This window comes from Trichechus manatus, unplaced genomic scaffold, assembly GCF_000243295.1.
Source record: "Trichechus manatus latirostris isolate Lorelei unplaced genomic scaffold, TriManLat1.0 scaffold00002, whole genome shotgun sequence".
In the NCBI taxonomy this organism is placed as follows: domain Eukaryota; kingdom Metazoa; phylum Chordata; class Mammalia; order Sirenia; family Trichechidae; genus Trichechus; species Trichechus manatus.
In genome coordinates this window covers 25665525-25684474 of record NW_004443938.1, presented here as the reverse complement: position 1 = coordinate 25684474, position 18950 = coordinate 25665525, and the positions used below count along the sequence as shown (strand labels likewise).

Genomic DNA, 18950 nt, shown 5'->3' with positions numbered 1-18950 from the left:
ACCATCTGTCATCCACGCATGTCTGAATTCTCCCTGAGGGGTCTTTGTATTTCTTGCAGCAGTTGTCAAACTTCCCTCTTAGACAGTAGTTTCTTTAAGGATCGTGAATTCAGAATACACTTCGCATCCCTTCCCTCACAACGTGTAGTGACATGGTAAGTGTGTAATACACTGAGTTCAATGAATGGATGAGGGACGAAATCCAGCATCCCTAAGAGATTCTCTAGCCCAGATCTCTCACTGCCTCAAAGTTTCTATTATAATGTAAATTTCTGGGCCTCAGGCACGTTACTACCTTGAGTGCTGCTATACAGTTCTGTGGTGGAGGCCAGGAATCTGAGGGACTGGTTCACAAGTTTTGTGGAGAATTGAGGCTAAGAGCAGTTAGTATCCCAGGATGTCCCTCTTAATCTAGGTGGGGGCTATACAGACAGGATATCATGAAGGTGGTGATAAGAGTCTGAGTACCTCAGAGGGAGTGATTAAAAGTATATAGTTATATGAAGAAGCACCACAAGTGAATCTCCTTAAACTCTGGAAACATAACTTTTAAGTGATTTCCCTATAAATTATTTCTCAAATTTCCCAGAGTTCTCACTGACTGGTCTAACATGCTCTTGTTAAGTAGACTTTTTGTTAGCTTCGGGGAGAAAAGCAGTGTAAAACTATGTAAACTACAACCTTGGTTTATCAAATTGAGCAGCAACAGCAGCAGCGAGTTTGCTGGATGGTAAAAAGCCTGGCTGTGTGATTCTGACTGAACAACCCAAGGAGCACAGGACCTCCCTTCAAATGTGCTGGTTGGGAGGAAAAAAAAATGTGAAAGATCCACAGTGCATTGGTTTTTCTTTCTCCTCTGAAAAGGATTTTATGATATTTCTGGTTGGTTGTTGTATTTACAATCCTTTGATTTGACTGGTAAAGTTAACTCAAGAGATCAAGTGAGAAATTTCCAGAAAGGATATGTGTACTTGTTGCACAGGGTGAAACACCACTTTTCTTCCCACGTGGCCCAGTGACTTTTTCTCTGCTCACTCTGATTTGGTGTTTGAACACCTGTCTGTTCATGTGACGGCTTGATGGTCACCTGACAGATGAGGAGTCCATGAAACTCTGGCACAGGGAAAGTTCTCCAAGGTTCCTACCAACGATTTGAAAACCTAACTTTCAAAGAGATTTTAGTGGGAAACAATGTTAATATAAGAACAGAAATCTATGAAAAAATTTTCTGACATTCGTATCAACTAATCGCATTTGTTTTTACTTGTCTTTTTGTATATTATAGACTTTTTTCTTGTTGTTGTTGTTGTTAGGTGCCATCGAGTTGGTTTCAACTCATAGGGACCCAATGTACTACAGAACGAAACACTGCCCAGTCCTGCGCCATCCTAACAATTGTTGTTATGCTTAAGCCTATTGCTGCAGCCATTGTATCAATCCACCTATTTGAGGGTCTTTCTTTTTTTCACTCTCTACTTTACGAAGCATGATGTCCTTCTCCAGGAGCTTGTCCCACCTGATAACATGTCCAAAGTAAGTATGACTATCCTCGCTTCGAAGGAACATTCTGGCTGTACTTCTTCCAAGACAAATTTGTTCATTCTTCTGGCAGTCCATAGTATATACAATATTCTTTGCCAACGCTATAATTCAAAGGCATCAATTCTTCTTTGGTCTTCCTTATTCATTGTTCAGCTTTCCCATGCATATGAGGTGATTGAAAACATCATGGCTTAGATTAGGTGCACCTTAGTCCTCAAAGTGACATATTTGCTTCTGAACACTTTAAAGAGGTCTTTTGCAGCAGATTTACCCAATGCAATGCGTCATTTGATTTCTTGACTGCTGCTTCCATGGGCGTTGATTGTGGATCCAAGTAGAATGAAATCTTTGACAACTTCAGTCTTTTCTTCATTTATAATGATGTTGCTTATTGCCCAATTGTGAAGGTTTTTGTTTTCTTTATGTTGAGGTTAAATCCATACTGAAGGCTGTAGTCTTTGATCTTCATCAGTAAGTGCTTCAAGTCCTCTTCACTTTCAGCAAGCAAGGTTGTGTCATCTGCATATAGCAACTTGTTAAAGAGGTTGTCTTCCAAATTTTTTGGCATAGACAAGGGAGTACTTTCAGCGCTGCATCTGTTTGTTGAAACATCTCAAGTGGTGTTCTGTCATTCCTGGAGCCTTGTTTTTTGCCAGTGCCTTCAGTGCAGCTTGGACCTCTTCCTTCAGTATCATCGGTTCTTGATCCTATGCTACTTCCTGAAATGGTTGAAGGTTGACCAGTTCTTTTTGGTACAGTGACTCTGTGTACTCCTTCATCTTTTTTTTGATGCTTCCTTCATTGTTTAATATTTTCCCCGCAGAATCCTTCAGTATGGCAACTCAAGGCTTAAATTTTTTATTCAGTTCTTTCAGCCTGAGAAATGATGAGTCTGTTCTTCCCTTTTGGTTTTCTATCTCCAGGTCTTTTCACAATTCATTATAATACATTACTTTGTCTTCTTGAGCCGCCCTTTGAACTCTTCTGTTCAGCTCTTTTACTTCATCATTTTTTCCATTTGCTTTAGCTATGCTAAATTCAAGAGCAACTTTCAGAGTCTCTTCTGACATCCATTTTGATCTTTTCTCTTATTTCATAAGATTTTCTCTTATACGTAATCAATTCCTACATGTTATAGTGATGTTGCTGATGCAATTTTATAATTTAAATGTTCAATTTTACCATGGATTAAAAATGTATATATTTTTCTCTTCTCATTGTCCCTGTCTCTCTTCTCTTACCTAAGCCTAAGAACTGTGTTATCAGCCCTACTCTATTAATTATTTTTATTTTATGACACAGCTTTATTTAAAATGACTTACTGTTTAGATCAGAACAAATAGGACTTAATACATATTTTCTCTAACAGAGGCAGAATTAATCAAATATTTGCGGGTAAATTTAAGTAAATCTAGCCACCAAGGTTTCGGTTAGTAGATGAACATAAATCGTTTGTACCACCCAGGGACCTAGCGGATGTTTACACTATACTGTTATGTTGCAGTCATGGTATGAGTGTGTGATGACATGCTATGGAGTGCAAAAGGTTAATAAAATGATAGCTATTCCCACAGAAGTTGACAGTCTAGATGAGGTGATGGTCATATTCTCATGATTCAATGAACTATGATGACTCAAGCATAGATAACAGCTAGATAGACCGAATAGATAAAACACTAAATTGTAAGGTGCAGAAACTGCTAAGAAAAGGAAGTACATGCTATAAATAATATGCTAATTGTCAAGTTTAGATTGATGGAGATAAAAAGTGCAGAGGGCCCCGCAGCCTTACATCATCAGGAGAAGGATTCCCAGAGGAGAAGGGATCTGGACTGATATCCCTGGCAGCATTTAGGCAGGGACAGCAATGGATTTCAAGGCACTGCCGGGAATATTCCTTTTTTACCCTGGAATGTTTGGTGGGAAATACTCATTCCAGGGTCCTCTTTGAGCCAGGACCCACCAAGGCCACGGCTGTAAGGTTTTGCAACCAGCCCAGAGAGAACAAAAACACATTAGAAGAAGAAGAATCAGTCAACTGTAGGGTAAGGATTTGACAATAAAGTCATACCATTATACTTAATCTTTTTATATCTAGGGGGGAAAATAGTGAGCAAGAAACTGTGGGGAGAGGTATTGCACAAACCAAATCAAAGACTATTGCACTATTTTATATCACGGTGTATGTGTTTATATGTGTGTGTATGTGTATGTCGGTGTGTAGTTTAAAATCCTGTTAATAAATTCAGAAACCTGTCATAAGAAGTAGGTATAATTAATTATGGTCTGATCCTCAAGCGATTATGGGGATAGTGCAGGATCATGCAGTTTTTGTTCCATTGTGAATGGGATCGCTATGAGTCTGGGGCCAACTGAAAGGCAGCTAACAACAAAATTAATTATTAGCTGAAAAATCCTATAAAGAATGAAGACAGAATGAATTTTCATCCCAACTGTGCTGCTTACTAGTTATGGGACGAGGCCAATATCTTCTTCCTCAAAATGAGGGTCTTAATACCTTCTTCACAGTGTTTAAAGAGAGGTAAGAAAAGTACAAATAAATGTCAGTTTTGTCCATTTCTTTTTAAAGGAAATGTGTTCTAACCTCAGAAATGTTTTTTTTTTCTTTTTTCTTTTTCTGCATTTTTTTTTAATCGTACTTTAGATGAAGGTCTACAGAACAAATTAGCTTCTCATTAAACAGTACACATATTGTTTTATGACTTTGGTTAACAACCCCACGGCACGTCAACACTCTCCCTTCTCTACCTTGGGTTCCCTATTACCAGCTTTCCTGTCCCCTCCTGCCTTCTAGTCCTTGTCCCTGGACTGGTGTGTCCCTTTAGTCTCATTATGTTTTATGGGCCTGTCTAATCTTTGGCTGAAGGGTGAACCTCAGGAGTGACTTCATTACTGAGCTAAAAGGGTGCCCAGGGGCCATAGTCTTGGGGTTTCTGCAGTCTCTATCAGGCCAGTAAGTCTAGTCATTTTTTGTGAGTTAGAATTTTGTTCTACATTTTTCTCCAGCTCTGTCTGGGACTCTATTGTGATCCCTGTCAGAGCAGTCAGTGGTGGTAGCAGGGCACCATCTAGTTGTACTAGACTCAGTCTGGTGGAGGCCATGGTAGATGTGGTCCGTTAGTCATCTGGACTAATCTTTCCCTTGTATCTTTAGTTGTCTTCATTCTCCCTTGCTCCTGAAGGGGTAAGACCAGTGGAGTATCTTAGATGGCTGTTCACAGGCTTTTAAGACCCCAGATGCTACTCGCCAAAGTAGAAAGTAGAACATTTTCTTTATAAACTATGTTATGCCAATTAAGCTACATGTTCCCTGAGACCATGGGCCCCACAGCCCTCAGCCCAGCAATTTGGTCCCTCAGGCAGTTTGGATGTGTCTATGGAGCTTCCATGACCTTTCCTTCTACAAGTTGTGCTGGCTTCCCCAGTATTGTGTACTATCTTACCCTTCACCAGAGTTACCACTTATATATTGTCCATTTAGTGTTTTTCATCCCCACCCCTTTCCTTCCTCGTAACCATCAAAGATTATTTCTTTTTGTGTGTAAATCTTTTCATGAATTTTTATAGTAGTGGTCTCATACAATATTGGTCCTTTTGTGATTGACTTATTTCACTCAGCATAATGCCTTCCAGATTCATCCATGTTGTGAGATGCTTTACAGATTCATCATTGTTCTTTATCGTTGTGTAGTACTCCACTGTGTGTATGTACCATAGTTTGTTTATTCATTCATCTGTTGATGGGCGTCTAGGTTGTTTCCATCTTTTTGCTATTGTGAACAATGCTGCAATGAACATAGGTGTGCATATGTCTATTCGTGTGATGGCTCTTATTTCTCTAGGATATATTCTAAGAAGTGAGATTGCTGGATCATACGGTATTTCTATTTCTGGCTTTCTAAGGAAGTGCCATATCGTTTTCCAAAATGGTTGTATCATTTTGCATTCCCACCAGCAGTGCATAAGAGTTCCAATCTCCCCACAGCCTCTCCAACATTTGTTATTGTCTGTTTTTTTTTTTTTTTTTTTGATTCATGCCAGTAATGTTGGGGTGAGATGGTATCTCATTGTGGTTTTAATTTGCATTTCTCTAATGGCTAGTGATCACAAGCATTTCCTCATGTGTCTATTAGCTGCTTGAATGTCTCCTTTGGTGAAGTGTCTGTTCATTTCCTTTGCCCATTTTTTAATTGGATTATTTGTCTTTTTGTTGCGGAGGTATTGAATTTTCCTGTAGATTTTAGAGATTAGACCCTTGTTGGATTTGTAATAGCCAAAAACTTTTCCCAGTCTGTAGGTTCTGTTTTTATTCTTTTGGTGAAGTCTTTTGATGAACATAAGTGTTTAATTTTTAGAAGATCCCAGTTACCTAACTTATCTTCTGGAGTTTGTGTATTGTTAGTTATGATTTGTATCCTGTTAATGCCATGTATTAGGGCCTCTAGCATTGATCCTATCTTTTCTTCTATGATCTTTATAGTTTTTGGCTTTATATTTAAGTCTTTGATCCATTTTGAACTAGTTTTTGTGTATGGTGTGAGGTACGGGTCCTGTTTCATTTTTTTGCAGATGGATATCCAGTTTTGCCAGCACCATTTGTTAAAAAGACTGTCTTTTCTGCATTTGATGGTCTTTGGGCCCTTGTTTTTTTTTTTTTTTGTTAAAGATAAAGTTTAGCTTGTGGTAAGTGGCAGTAAAGAAGTGTAGTCTGGCTAACAAATGCCCTTGTAGGAGGCTTTAAAGTCAGCAGCTGATTGGAGAAATGGGCCTTCAGAGTATTTGACAGCTTGGAAATCAGAAAGGATCCTAGGACTAGAATGGAGACAATACATTGTCCAGTTGTGTTGGAAAGATCAACATTTATTTCTTAAATATTCAGAATGAAGTACCCTTAGACCACTTCTGTGTTTATTGTGTTGGTTGTTACTAGTTGCCACTGAGTCAGCTCCAACTCATGGTAACCCCACATACAGTAGAATGAAATGTTGGCCGGTCCTGTGCCATCTTTACAATCGTTGGTATACTCAAGTCTATTGTTGCAGCCACTTGCAGTATTTTGGGTGACATCAAGCCTAGGGGGCTTAGCTTCTAGTACAGTATAGGACAATATGGTGTTGTGATCCATGGGATTTTCATTAGCTAATTTTCAGAAGTAAATTACCAGCGCTTTCTTTCTAGTCTGTCTTAGTCTGCAAGCTTTGCTGAAACTTGTCCACCATGGGCGATCCTGCTAGTATTTGAAATACCAGTGGCATAGCTTCCAGCATCATAACAACATGCAAGCTACCATAGCACAACAAACTGACAGATAGGTGATGGGCTGTGAAGGTAGATTTCATAAAAATAGAAAGCTACTGTCTTCTCCATGGCATCTCTTATTATCTACTTTTTGTAGCTGGTTGGGGGCTAATGCACCATGCATATCAGCCAATGAGGGACATATTAGTTTTCAATTTCTACCTTAACAAATAATTCAGCAGTTTTAAATAACACCCATTTATTATCTCACAGTTCTGTTGTTCAGAAGTCTGGGTAGAGCATGGTTCAACTAAGTCTTCTCTTCAGTGTCTCACAAGGCTCTGGGGGTGAATCTTCTTCCAAGCACAATCAGATTTTTGGCTGAATTCTGTTCTTTGCCACTGTAGGACTGGGGTCCCCTTTCTTTGCTCTCAGTTAGCAGCTAGTTTTGTCCTAAAGGCTGCCCACTGATTTTTTTCATGCTTTCCATGGGGCCCCCTGCAGCAACAGTGGGCTGAGTAACCTCATACACTTTGAACCTCTCAGACTTTTTCTGCTACATTCCTCTGATAAAGTTCTCTGCTTTAAAGGGCTAATGTGGTTTAGATTGGACCCACCTGAATATTCTAGAATACGCTCCCATAACCTTAATTTTAACTGCAAAGTCCCCTTTACCATGTAACATAACATTCAGAGGTTACGGAGGTTGGGGCATGGGCATCTTTAGGGGCCATTCTGCCTACTACAAGAGGCTAAAACCTATTACTCCTTATCCATTTTCAGAACACATTGTCTTTTTAAAAGTCACTTTCAAGTGAAATGACCTTGGCAGTCTGTGCCACACAATATGCCTGGAATATAACCTCTCAGAGAATCCTCGTGGTATTTTCTTTTTTTTTGCCAAGGTATATGGATAAGTATATTTGAAAACTATTTATCATCACTTACCAAGTATAGAAGCAAATAACCATGAGATTCCAGTTTAAGTTGACAGACAAAATGTAAACTAGATTTAAAGTGCTATATTTAAAAAACAAAACAAAAATACAGTTTGCATTTGGGGGCAATTAAAATAATTGTTTAATTTTCTAAGCCTTAACACTAAAAAGAATGAAAAACACATACAGGATCATTATTCTATATTGTTCTATTTTCTTTTTATTCTAAGAATGAAATCTTTTTCAGAGAGCTAGCTGGTCAAATTTATACTTAAGACATTTATATATACTTGACCAGAGGTTTCAAATGCTACTACATCAGTCAGTTACTCTAAACTTATGTTAAATATGAACATTTTCCCAATAACACTCTTAAGTCACATCTCTTTTATCTCCTTCCTTAAGAATGGCACAGTCTTATTTTAAATAGTTAAAAAACCTGTAATAAACTACAGAGTTTGCTAAGAGTAGAGGTACTCTGGTGAACATGAATTCAAAATGGTGTGGGCAGTGGAAAAGTAAGCATTATTAAATATGAATGCAATCCTTACCAACACACATTGAACCATTTTTTCTCCAATAAAAAAGCTAGTCCAAAAAAGTTCTCATCTTATAAAGATTTATCACGGCCAAATCATAGTGAAAGGAACTTGAGTAATTTACCAATTTTGTTTTCTACTATGTGCCTTAGAGATAACCTCACTAAAAATTGCTATCTGACACAAGAGAACGATGCTTGCAGGATGTAATATTGTAGTGACAGTACTGAGACTGATTGTTACAGACATATTAAACTTTTTGGGTATTAAATGGTTACATCTTAATTATATATAGAACATTGGTCCAATAACATAAAAATGGAGAACAGCAGCTGGAAATGTATCTCACTCACTGTTCAGAGATAAAAGGGTTAACCATCCTTTCCATTATTGTCTGCAGATAAGTCTTTTTCATATTGAAATCTGATGGCAATTAAATTCTGGCATTTTTCCCAACTACTGTATGAACAGGATGCTGAAGGCCATCACTATACAGCATACTACAACATAAGGACTCTTCTGTTCACCCAGTTTTATTTCTGTCCAGGATGCTGAGTGTCAAGGATCAGATATAAGCACAGGTACATATAAGCAGCAAGGTTACAGTCAACAGACTCTGAAAATTGAAAATGGCAAACATGGTAAGGCCGGAGAAGCCCCAGCCACATCACCCTTCCACCCAGGGCAGAAAAGGCTTGTCCCTCATGGTATTTTCAATCGCATCATATGCATGCGAAAGCTGAACGATGAATAAGGAAGATGGAAGAATTGACGTCTTTGAATTGTGGTGTTAGTGAAGAATATTGAATATACCATGGACTGCTAAAAAAACACAAACAAATCTGTCTTGGAAGAAGTACAACCAGAACACTCCTTAGAAGCAAGGATGGTGAGACTACGTCTTACATTCTTTGGACATGTTGTCAGGAGGGATCAGTCCCTGGAGAAGGACATCATTCTTAGTAAAGTACAGGGTCAGCGAAAAAGAGGAAGACCCTGAACGAGATGGATTGACACAGTGGCTGCCACGATGGGCTCAAGCACAGCAACAATTGTGAGCACGGCACAGGACCGGGCAGTGTTTCGTTCTATGGTGCATAGGGTCGCTATGAGTCAGAACCGACTCGACGGCACCTAACAAGAACGACAACGGGTCTGCCTCCTATGTGTGCTTTCTCATTTTTTGGATTCTCTCCTGAGTAACAATTCTCCTCCCTCCCCCATGGTTCTCAGTGGTAGGATCTATTTTCTAGATTACCAAACTAAATAAAAAGACCTGTGTTTTACTGGTAACTATCCTTCGTTAGACCTAAACGCTTGTCAGTGCATATTATTGGAGACAACCATCAGGGAAGGAATTAAAAATAGATTTGGATACATTTCCTGATAGGAATGTGGGTGACTGTAGATGCTGAATCATCCATCTTCATTGGGTGGGGATCAGCTGGTAGGAGAGGCTTGGATTGCCTGACTGGAGACTGTTCCTAGCACTGAGAATGTGCTGCTGTCGGGAAGGAACTAGGCTCCTCCTCATACAGGTGCAAACGTGGCTCCTGGGATGCCAGCCTTCTCCTAACATACTAGGAGACAAATGCCCAAATTTTGACATGCTGGTTCTTATAACCATACCCTATCACTGGTCATATTTTTGCCCAGCTCAAGCAAATTTTCTCTGATTCTTTCTCTCTGTCTCTGTTTTTCTAAATGTTTATTTCCTTTAAGTCTAGAAAAGTAAAATCACCGTTACTATTGTAAAATGTTTGTACTTTGGGCTGATTTTCTCTTCCTCCTCCCTTTGGCTTACTTGTCCTTCAGCCATTTCACTGCTAATTGGGATTTCTACTAGGAGAACAGTGGCAGAGAAGTGAAATACAGGGCTGTCTGACCCTAATTATCATCCCTGAGTAAGGTTTGGGGAATGAAAAGATGAAAAGTGGTTACCAGAAAGGGTTGGGCTCTTCAGTCATCTGAATCCCCGGAATAGGAATGACAGTCCTGAGTAAACAAAAGTCCTAGTTCCCTATCAATGGATGTCCTTTAATATAAGAATCTGGGCACATTTAGAATCCAAATTGGAGATGTTAGTGTTTACCTAGATCATCTTTCTTATTTTACAAGATGAGGAAGCTGGGCCCAGAAAGGTTTACTGTCATGTGCATGGCCATACAACACAAACAGCAAGCAAATTTCTTCAGAAAATATCTAGGGAGTTGACCCTATTATCCTCATTGATATGCATAGGGAAACTGAGGCCTGAATTTGTTACTGACTTGCAGTTGCCTAAGCTAAGACAAGAATGCAAATCTGTTATTCTCTATCAATACACGCTTCCCACCAACTTCCGTCTGGCCAGATGTGGAGCTGTCCCAGGGGGGGAGGATGCACTGTAATAGAGTGGCCATATGGGGTCGAAAGCACCTCATGCATCATTATTTGTATCTTCACATACTATTAGTGAGCCATGGTGCTTTGTTTCCCACTGATAAATCACCATCAGCTTGAAGTCTTTGTCTTGACAACCTCATTTTCTCCCAGCGCAACACCATTCCATGGTTCTGGTAATATATGATCAGGCCTCGCTGATGCATGAATTCTTGTGTAAAGAATTCTCTTGATTGGAAGTCTTTTTCCCCTGAAATTCAACCAAAGTTTAATGAAAAAAAGTAGCCATTATATTGTCTCTCTGCTACAGTAAACATGACTCTCCAGTTGCAGAAGTCTGGTGGGTATTAATCTGCCTTCAGTTAGGAATAATTTTGACATGAATAACAAATCCCTTTCATTGACTGACATCTTGCAAATGAAATCTGCAGCCTCTTGAACTTCATTATATAGCTTCATGAATATTTTAAAGCATCAAAACTTGGCTGTGGTTTTGAAACTCAGCCAGGAAGATATTAAGTGTATTATGATAACTTGTATCTATGTAATGCCCTTTCTTCCAAGTGGTTTAAAACACCTAGCACATTGTTTCAGCCTATCTCCATTAACATGCCTATGAGTTGATAAGTGGGAGTCTTCATGATCCCATTTTATAAGGAGGGCTCCAAGGGTCAATGGTAAGGAGCCCTGGTGGCACAGTGAGGTTACGTGATCAGTTGCTAACTGAAAGTTCAGCAATTTGAACTTACGAGCCACTCTGCGGGAAAAAGATGTGGCTGGCAGTCTGCTTCTGTAAAGATTACATACAGCCTTGGAAACCCTATGGGGCAGTTCTAGTCTATGCTACAGGGTTACTATGAGTTGGAATTGACTCCATGGCAATGGGTTTGGGTTTTTAGTTTAAGGGTCATTGGAGTGATATGAACTGACAAAGGCCACATAATGCTGTACTAGAGGATCTTTGTGCTCTGATTCCCGCCCTAACCAGTTGCTGTCGAGTCTATTAGTGACCCTCTAGGACAGAGTAGAACTACCCTACAGGGTTTCCAAGGAGTGGCTGGTGGATTCAAATTGCCAACCGTTAGCAGCTGTAGCTCTTAACCACTGCACCACTTAAGAGAGTTATTTGCACTATGAGATGCCTCTTATTTGCATTATGTTGTGTTAGCCACGCATTCAATCTAGACTTCTGCTTCACCTGTCAAACCCTGCCTGGTTCCCTGCGCTCCTGTGCCATCTTCATTTGTACATGCACTTGATTCCCATCAATAACTTTTCCAAGTCCTGGAACATCATTCTTAACTTGTAAGCTACATGAGATGCTCTAGGGTGCTCTGGACCCCAACTATGGTGACTTTTTTTTAGCAGGTCTGCAATGGGGCCCAGGAATCTGCATTTTAGCAGATACCTCAAAAACTCAAAACCCATTGCTATCGAGTCAATTCCAACTCATAGTGAACCTATAGGACAGAGTAGAATTGCCCCATAGGGTTTCCAAGGCTGTAAACTGCCACATCCTTCTCTCACAAAGTGGCTGGTAGGTTCGAAGCGCTGACCTTTCAGTTAGCAGCTGAGAACTTAACCACTACACCACCAAAGCTCCTAGCAAATACCTCAAAAGGATCCAGTGCTGCTACGAGTTAAGAAAAGTGCCTTACAATTAATCTTGATGTGGAACAGGATGATTGGGAAGTACTTTAGAACCTAGAGCCTACAAACTATGGTCTAGTAGATTCCAGACCATTTCTGGAAAACCTAGGTGGAGTTCCTGAGAAGCAGGGCCCAAGGTATAGATTCTTTGGCTAATGATTATTGAGGTGTGCTCTCAAGAGGAAGGCACCCTGGTGGTGCAGTGGTTAAAGCAATCGACTGCTAACGGAAAGGTCAGTGGTTTGAACCCACCAGCAGCTATGCTGGAGAAAGATGTGGCAGTCTTCTTCCACAGAGATTTACAGACTTGGAAACCCTATGCGGCTGCTGTGAGCTGGATTCGACTTGACAGCAGAGAGTCTGGTTTTTGGTTTGGCTCCCAAGAGGAGAGTGCAAGAAACAGGAGAGGGCAGAGAAAGAGCGAAGCGAAGCAAAGTCTCAGCTGGAGAGATGCTTCGGTCTGATTCCACTGGGAAGCTCTGAAGCACAGAATGACCACAGAGTTAGCCAGGGCATCAGGCTTTTGAACCCCAGTCAGTCATGGGCTGAGGTCTGCTGTGGGGCAGAAGAGAGTGAGGGATGCAGCCCTCCTGATAGGGAGTCTCCAGTTTACCTAAGAGCAATGCTGCATAGAAGCAGCAGCTGTGGGTTATCATCAGTAACACTCAAGCAGCTGGGGAAGGAGTGCTCCGAATGGTTAAGATGAATTGGGCGGAATACCAATAGCATCTGTTTGAACCACCAACATTTTAGTTACCAGCCAAGTGCTTAACCACTGCACCACCAAGGGTAAAATCATAAGGGGCCATCAAATGCTGTTACATATTCCAGTATTTGTCAAACTAATAATGAAATTGAACGTTTCAACAAAATTACTTTGCTTGTAGAGATATTGCTAAAATCTGTACAGGACAAAGTAAGAAAAGGAGCTAATCAAATGTGGAAAACATGAGACAGAGATGTAAAGCCAGCTTGCTAACATCTGTGGTTGTTATCTGCACATGACTTGGCCTTCTCACATGAAACTTGTGGTCTGTGTGGTCTGGCAGAAATTGAGAAAGCGTTGCTTCTAGATATTTCCCTGCCAGAATGTTCCTGATCTAAAGATACATCACAGTGATGTGCTTCATAAATCAGACTTATATTTTGTATTGATTTACAACAAAATCACACAAGCTAAAAAAAAGTACAACTACGTGAAAATACTGTAATGAACATTGTCATTATTTAATTTAAAATAATAAGGCCACACACAGGAATACAGAATTCAAGTCCTCCTTGGTAACCAGAAAAAGTAAACAAAAGGAATAATTTTCTACCTGTCAAACTGGCAATGTTTTACAAATTTATAGTATCTACTGTTGGTCAGGATGTGGTAAAGTGGGTACTCAGATATGCAGCTGATGGGAGAATAAATAGTACAGCCTTCCGGAGGGCAATTTTGCAATATGCAAGAGTTTAAAGAAACATCTTGATTAACTTGACTGTAAGAGATGTATACTAAGGAAATGATTAGATATGCAATGATACAAATATTTGTGGACAAACAGGAAAAATAAAAAATTTTCAGCTGGACGTGGGAAAGATGAAGCAGGACTAAAAATGCTTGGGCCCAGCAAGTGTAGGATGATAGAACCTTGTATGCGGTCTAGCCAGCCTGTCAGTTCTGAATTTGGTCTGAGGCCCAAGCCCCAACTAATAGGAGAGAGTTAACTTTGCTTTCTTTGCCTGCTTTGTTTATACATCTTCCTTGAGACCTGGACCTCATGGGTATCTATGGTTTAGAGTAAAACTTGTGAGTTTATGTGTGCTTGGAATAGTCACTAATCCCCGGGTCGTGCAAACATTAACATGCTTGGCTACTAACTAAAAGACTGGAGGTTCAAGTCCACCCACAGGCACCATGGAAGAAAGGTCTGGCAATTTACTTCAGAAAAATTAGCCATTGAAAACCTTCTGGAGCACAGTTCTACTCTGATATACATAGGGTTGCCATGAGTCGGAATCAACTGTACAACAATTGGTTTGGCAACAATTAAGGCCATAAGGTCTAAAAAGGGGTGATAGTGGCAGCAGGAAGCCTGAGTCTTCTATGCTGAAATGCTATAAGGCCTCCCTTTGGCTTATTGCTTCAAGTCTAAAATCCTCTGACTGGTTATTAAGAGTTTCATAAATAGTAGCTATTTTTATTATCATCATCTTTATTAACTAGGTTAACGAAGGCTGGGTTCCTTACTATCTCCTCACATGTGGTGTTTCCTCTCTCTGTCTTGCACCTCTGTCGCTGATACTCCTACCTAGTGCTTTCCTCTTTCTCCTCCTTTCCTTATTCTGTTTCTTACCCTTGCTTAGTGGCAGCCTATGTCCGACCTCCTCCGTGGAGCTTCCCTGGGATTCCACAGTGACTGACTCCTTCTCTAAATCTTTCTGTCCTTATAGTTGCACCCACACAATTTGACTCTGTAACATATACAAACAGCACAGAGATAGGCATATGGAAGGTACTCCATGAGTGGCTGAGACAGTGATTTTCAAAATGAGAATGCAATCACTGCTGCACTAAATTCTTAATCCGTTGAATGACCCAGATAAATGAACTGGCATTCTCATTTTAATTTTATTCTAAAAGCTATAAAAAAAAATCCCTGTTATTCCAGGCACTGACACCTCCATCTATCAGAGAACTGAATGGACATGAACATTGAACAACCCTCTTCCAACAACGCTGTATTCACAAGCTTAAAACAGAACATGATTTTGATTTTTTTTTTAAGAAACTTGAAGTACATTCTCATTGATTCAGTCTGAAATAATTGCCCAAATTCCCCCCACTTTGTTCTTTTCCCACAGCTTATTTTATTTCTACAAACATTAAAAGCTCCTAATTTGACTAATTATTAAATAGACACTTCATTTTATATTACAGTTTTTATTCAGTAATCTCAAGTAATAGCTTATAGTCATCATATTATGTTTCCTGTTGAATGTTCTTAAATGTGTTCTAGTTACCATCAATAATAATCAAGGCTTAGTTACAGCATCATCCTCTCAGATAGTCATTCTCTTCCTGAGCTGTTAGTCATTTCCTAGGAGCACAATTGAGATAATGTAGAAGACAATTGTCTAAATAACTTTCATCACTGCATGACAACAAGACAGGTGTGCTTACCTTGCAAGTGGAGTCTATACTGGCAAGATGATGATGGTTTTGCAACTGGCGGTAGGGGCAGGGGAAGTGTTATGGTGGATTTGGGGTAACAAAATGGCCCGCAGCTATCCTTGCCCTTTGGATCACAAACTACACTAGACCTCTATAACTTGTATCACCATAGCATTCAGCTGCAGGAAGTCAAGAGCACTAGAAACTCACCACTATCCCACAATCCTGGCCAATGAACCTTATGCACAGACATCTTCTGTCTGTGTTTGCATGTTGGCTATGTGTAGATTTACGTGTTGCTATGATGCTGAACAGGTTTCAGCGGAGCTTCCAGACTAAGACAGACTAGGAAGAAAGGCCTGGTGATCTACTTCTGATAAAAGTGGTCCAATCTGCAACTGATCATGAGGATAGTGCAGGACTAGGTAGCGTTTTGTTTCATGGAGCAGGGGATCGTTATGAGTCAGGGGCCTACTCAACAACAGCTAACAACAACAACAATCCACAATATTCCTTGGCACACAAGACAGTCTTTTCCAACTGGATTAATATGACTGTAGAAAACATCCTCTAAGGTATTTTCTTTGCTGTTCCAGACTGTGGTTGTAGACATACCTGGTGATTCTGATTCAGTGGTTGTTGAGGCAAAGGGAAATCATTGCTACCTTCACTTTGTAGTTCTGTGAGCCTTCAGGGGACACAGCTGAAGAATCAATGCCAGGTGCTCTTAGACAAGATGGTTTAAATGGCTTTCCTGTTGACCTCACCACTAGAAGAAGCTGTCACATTTGATCAATGTGACAGTGTCATGCTGACCACTCTTCCCCTGGTTTCCCTTCCCAAATAGTTCTGAGAGTACACAGGGTGAGTGAAGATGCTTTGGTGCTATTGCTCATTTCTTAGCAAAGTAATCTCTATAGTGGCTTTCTTATCCCTACTTGAGGGTGGAATTTGACTCCACATGCCCCGTGTTAATGAGAAGGAGGAGGCTTCCTCTTTGCATGTTGTCAAGTTCAGTTGAAAGATGCTGCAAAGCAGCAGGCCCCCAAATAGTACTGTGCTTTAAATGCACACATACATCTATACACTAAAACATGTGCAAGTATGCGTGTTCACACATGCACACACACACACACACACACACACAGTGGCAGGGTAAGAAATAGCCCTACTATCACTGCATTTTGCCCCCAGAACTGAGATTGCTCTCCAATGACACAGGTTTGGTGTTGATCCAGCACATGAGCCTAGATTTCTCCTTTCTCTATGATGAATTACACATGTTCATCCTTCATCAGTGTAGCCTTTTAACCTCAGTCCATTATTTCTGCTTTCTCAATTTTGAATCTTAGTGATTCGGTGGATGTCAAGGTCTCTGCCTTCCTCCTCTTTAGAGTTGCTTCTTGGTTCATGTGGTTATGAGAATTGAATAGACACATTTAGGGGAAGAGGTACACCTATGCCATCTAAATGTTAGGATCTTGTTGAAGATAATTGTCTTCTTACATTAGGAAAAGTCATTTTGGGCTCAAAAAATGAACAAGGAGTAAATGTAGACAAAGCAGCATCCTGTCAGCATTTGTGTTTGTCTTGTGTATCCTCATCTAAGTATAACTAGAAGCTGTCGGGGCAAGTCTTGACATGTTGCACAGTTAGTATTTCAGTAGGGCTGAATCTCATGATCAAGGCATCATCCAAAAGAGGATATAATACCTGGCATCCTAGAAAGCAAGTTTCCTATAAGACACTAAAAAAAATCCCATAGTCAATAGAAATGTTGAAGAAGAGATACTAAATTCCATATATTCCCCAAGTGTGTTTTTGATGAGTGTGTTTTGATAAGCTTGAACAAGGCCCGTTTCTTAGTTATCTAGTGCTGCTGTAACAGAAATACCACAAGTGGGTGGCTTTAACAAACAAAAATTTATTTTCTCACAATTTAGGAGGCTAGATGTCTGAGTTCAGGGCACTGGCTCTAGGGGAAGGCTTTCTCTGTCTGCTCTAGGGGAAGGTCCTTGTCTCTTTTCAGCTTCTGTTCCTCAGGGTGACATCTATCTTACCCCATCTCTGCTTGATTGCTTGCTTAATCTGCTCTTGTATATCTGAAAAGAGATTGATTTAAGACACACCCTACATTAATATCGTGTCATTAACAAAACAAAGAGAACCCATTCCCAAATGAGGTTATAACCACAGGTATAGGGGTTAGATTTTCAACACTTATTTTGGGGGGACACAGTTCAGTCCATCACAGCCAGTTTGTGAAGGCCTAACCCCAACAGTGCAGCCTGGCTTAGCTCCAGGCATCTAGCATGTGTGCCGCTTGAGGCTTCCCTGTGGTGCTTTAGAGCCTCCTCAAAGTTTGTCCTTACTGTTTGGCCTCCAAAATGATATTACCAATGAACTCCGTATGACTGCCTGAAGGACCACTTGTTTAATTAGATTTTTAAGTTAACCTTTTGTAGGTATTTCCCTCTAGAACAGAAGGTGCACTTCCAGCTTTTAAGCTCATGGGAAACAACTGTGTCCAGAAGGAATGGCCCTGGAGCATTCCAGGAACTCAGATAAAGCCTCTGGGAATCATAGTTTCTTATGGCTAGGTCTGTCAAAGCGTTGTAGAATCTAGAACACTGATTCTCAGTGGTGAGTTTTTTTCCAAAAGGTTTTTGCCATTTTTTTTTTTTGTTTGTTTGTTTGTTTTAACTTCTTCTGTGCGGTAATTAATAGATAAAACCAGTTGCCATTGAATCAGTTCTGACTCATGGCAACCCCATGAGTATCAGAGTTGAACTATGCTGCATACAGTTTTCAGTGGCTGATTTTTTTGGAAGTAGATTACTAGCCCTTTCTTTTGAGACACCTCTGGGTGGACTTGAACCTCCAACCTTTTGGTTAACATCTGAGCATGTTAGCCAATTGCACCTTGCTGGGATGATGAAGAGAATCTATATAAAGAGCCACGCAAAAAAAAAAAAATTGCCTCCATAAAAATGATGGTGACCTTACCATATAATGAACGTTATGGACGGCTTTTTTGTAGATTCTATGTAATCTACAATAAGGGGTAATTTCATTTTGAACACGCAACCATTTATTACTATGGCAGTAAATACTGCATCTTTCCATGAGCCTTCTTAATGTAATGTCATTCTTGGCTACAACTAAGCAAGAGACGGAGGAGCATAATACTCAAGAATGAGAGTTCTGGTATCAGACTTGCTGAGTTTTTAATCTAGCCACCACCACTTTCTAGCTGCGTGATCTTGGACAAGTTATTTGATCCACTGATTCTTGTTTTTTCATTAATAAGCTGGGGTAGTAATACCACTCTTTTCATAAGTCATAATAAGGTGAATGAGGTGATAAATATAAAGAACCTTCTTGATGAAAGTAAAGAGGACTTGAAGCACTTACTGATGAAGATCAAAGACTACAGCCTTCAGTATGGTTTACACCTCAACATAAAGAAAACAAAAATCC

General features: G+C 40.0%; 1 protein-coding gene and 1 pseudogene across 4 annotated transcripts in view; one reads left to right on the top strand and one right to left on the bottom strand.

The window, feature by feature from the left end:
* GRM1 (glutamate metabotropic receptor 1) overlaps positions 1-18950 on the top strand; it is a 508344-nt gene that overhangs the window by 353767 nt on the left and 135627 nt on the right. The gene's annotated exons all lie outside the window — the stretch shown is intronic.
* LOC101357335 (protein kish-A pseudogene) lies at positions 8735-8918 on the bottom strand (annotated as a pseudogene).